Source organism: Pteropus vampyrus, unplaced genomic scaffold, assembly GCF_000151845.1.
Source record: "Pteropus vampyrus isolate Shadow unplaced genomic scaffold, Pvam_2.0 Scaffold78, whole genome shotgun sequence".
In the NCBI taxonomy this organism is placed as follows: domain Eukaryota; kingdom Metazoa; phylum Chordata; class Mammalia; order Chiroptera; family Pteropodidae; genus Pteropus; species Pteropus vampyrus.
In genome coordinates, this window is record NW_011888859.1 from 977,896 (window position 1) to 981,370 (window position 3,475).

The 3,475-nt window shown below is 39.7% G+C and overlaps 1 non-coding gene across 1 annotated transcript; it reads right to left on the minus strand.

The window, feature by feature from the left end:
• Positions 1-2,569: 2,569 nt before the first annotated feature.
• On the minus strand, positions 2,570-2,688 carry LOC111741451. The gene has a single exon (XR_002781006.1). It is a non-coding gene; the product is annotated as a 5S ribosomal RNA (ribosomal RNA).
• Between the last annotated feature and the right edge of the window lie 787 nt (positions 2,689-3,475).

A 3,475-nucleotide genomic window follows, 5' to 3' on the forward strand; every position in this document is an offset into this window, starting at 1 on the left:
AGTATTCGGGGAAGTAGGTCATGGTTTAAAGTACATTTGTCAGAGAAAGTTTCTCAAGCAGTTGCTGTGATCCTGATCCCTGCTTATTCCTTACCCAGGATGCTTTAAGTCTTAAGCACATTAGGTAACTGAATGAACTTCTCAGCCTCTAGGAGAGCTGGACTAAAAGTAACAGATTCACCACACGTGATCCTGCACTCCCCACACCAGAAATAAAAGTTAGGGCTGTAGATTTAGTGGCTAGTAAATCTGGAGATGCGATTGATAAGTGTTCTCTCTTCACTGCATGATCTCGGAATAAAAATTATTTAGAGAGTAAACAGATGGGTGATATGTAAGTATATTTAGAAAGAACAGGAAGATTAGTTCCTTTTAAAATGAAGTTCAGGGAACCCACCGAGTCCCCTGTAACCACGTGTGACTTTAGTGCCCGCAGTCACTGTGGACTTAACGAGCTTGTGGAAACCGTATTTTGCCATGAGTTGTAGCTAAGAGCTCGAAAAGAGACACAAACATAACAGGCCCCGAAGGCAAGAGAGAGCACATACTGGTGTACCACGAAAGGTGGTGTAGAGGATGCTACAAGCAGAATGTGTTCCGCCCTGCCCCCCAAATTCATGTTGAACTCTAATCCCTGATGTGATGGTGTTAGGAGCTGGGGCCTTTAGGAGGTGCTGAGGTCGTGAGGGTGGAGCCTCATGGGATTAGTGCCTTGTAAGAAAAGACACAAAAGAGCTTTTCTTGTAATCAAGGAGCCCTTCTGCAAACCGGGAAGAAAGCTCTCACCAGGAGCTAAATCTGCCTGGACCTGCATCTTGGACTGCCAGCTTTCGTGACTGTGAGAAAGAAGTATGGTCTGAGTCACCCAGTGTATGATAGTTTGTCATAGTAGCCTGAGCTAAGACAGAGGAAGTAGAAATCGATGCTGAATTTTTGAAGAATGAGATGCTCGAGAAGAGGCAAGAAAATAATACAATACAATCCACTACACTACAATAAATACAATACAATACAATACAATAAATACAGTACAATAAAAAGTGAGCCGAGGGAGCCTCATCATATTGGGAGAGATACTGAGGGAAAAATAGTCTAGGAAAAGTTGGGTTAAGGATTCTTTTTTTAACGGCAAGACTTTTCAGAACCTTTAAAATGTTAATATTGTTAATTATGCCTCTCCCAAAGGGGATATATAGTATGCATTTTACCCAAATACTATTAAGAAATGCCAGGCTAGAGAGGAGAGCACAATGAGAGTAGCGATGGAGAAGTTTGGAAAGGTCGGTGGCTTTGCTGTGGAGAGTTTTGATTTTTAGGGTGCGACTTCTGCATGTATTGTAATCACCAGTACGAAGCCAGTTGTTAATTGGATTCCACATCTACATCTGTTGGGATGTAGGTGGAGACTTCAAACTTCAATTTATATTTCTGATCCGAGACTGAGAAAATAATTCTGAGATATTAAGGGTATTTGCTCTCTTTTTTGGCAGGGAGCAAAGATTATTACTGGATTTTTATTTCATTCATATAAAAATGATTGTGTTTTTTATATACCTAATTTTTAAATTAATCACATGTAGAAAGATTCTTACTCTCTGGTTAAAATGGAAAAAATAAGAACTATGTCTTAGCTTTTAAATGTGTGTGATTTGGGAAATGCCTCACAGTATCCTCAGATGAAACATTTCATATTTCGATATCCTTATTAAATTACGTCTAGACCTGATTGGTACATTTGGAGGGAGGTGAGAGGAAGAAGTAGAGTATTGAGGCAACAATAAAGATCATTAAAATTTTAGGGATAGAGTACACTTTGGATTGATTTCATTGTTCAAATAATTCAGATAATTACATCAGATTTAGTTTTCATTTTCAGTCTGCAATAAGTCTAATAACTGTTTATAGACTCAATTTCCATGGCACTTAATTAAGTACTTTTAGGGCTAAACATCCCAGTGCAAGCCGCATTATGCCTTCAGACTCTCCCGTAACCATATTTTCTGGGGCCAAAGACAATTAGACTACTGTGGAGTGAAATGCTGTAAATTATTGTGTTCCTTAAACCCTTTCCAACTCCTGCAGTGAATACTGGAGGTATTGTAACCGTATGTGAACTTGAACTAAGATCAGGGGAAGGTCGAAACAGAGCCTTCTTGAATGGAGTTGCAAATTCTTCCTCTGGCAAATAAGAGTAAAGGGAAATGTCACCCATTTGTTGCTTTTTATGGTCATGAAGGAAAAATCCCCAAAGCTTATGATTCCTTTGCTATGAGCTGACCAGCTGGCTTCTTTCGGCCTCAGATAAGAAGTTGGGAAAGACACTGATGTATTTTTTTCCTTGAGCCTGATCAAAGCAAATCAGAGCAAATAACTGTATTCTGGGACTGTAAAACTAAGCTAGATTTTTAAGAAAGTTGCTCCTTTGTAAAACCTAACAATCAATGTAGGGCTATTCTTTTAAGATTGCTTGAGGCCATTTAAGTGAAAGCAACTCAATCTAGGCATAAAGTACTGATTCCTCCTTCATAATAAATATTTACTAAAACTTAATTAATTAATTAATTTTTTAAGCCTACGGCACCCGGTATTCCCAGGTGGTCTCCCATCCAAGTACTAACCAGGCCCGACCCTGCTTAGCTTCCGAGATCAGACGAGATCGGGCACGTTCAGGGTGGTATGGCTGTAGGCTAAAACTTTATTTTTAAAATGAACATATATGTATTTTATATGTATATATCTAAAGTTTAATATATATATAAAGTTTAATATATCCCCTTATTGGCCCTTCTTCAATGTAACTTCTTATGTTTATTCTCACAAAACATTAACTTGACATGAGTGAGAGATGGGATGGATGTGTCAGTTTTGTGTGCTGTGCCTATGTTTAAGGGCTCCTAACACAGTTGTTTTACTCTGTTAATTATAAGGTTGAAACCCGTGGAGAATGAACTAATTGCGTAAACCTTAATCGTCAGGTGCGTATACAAATGTACAAAATAGAGTTCCTTCCCTCAGTGACTTTCAACTCACCAAAAATGTGTTGGATTCAGGAACCTGTTGGGTAGCAGGTGGTTTTTGGCAGCTTGTTCTTGCTTTTTCCCTTTTCTAAACAGCTGTTCACTTCCGTGAGGTAAGCGGTGTCATCCCCATTTTAAAAAGGAGACAACAAAGTGAACATTTAACCCAGAAGCGCAGCTTTTGTTTCGCCAGCTCTCGAGTTCGATGCTAGAGGTCTTCCTTGATATGCTCAGCTCCCAGGTACGAGAGCACTGCCATGTGAACAGACCGTGGCTATGATGAGATGTCTTTAGTGTTAACACCTGGGGTATTAGCTCCTAAGATCCCAACGCACTCTGCCTTTCTAGGTATTTCAGGATGTATTACTATCTCTGCTGTCAAGTAAACGGCAAACGATTCGTCTTTATTGGCCAGCCAGTTGTTTCAGATCGTGCCCTCACTCTTCCCACGCCATCCA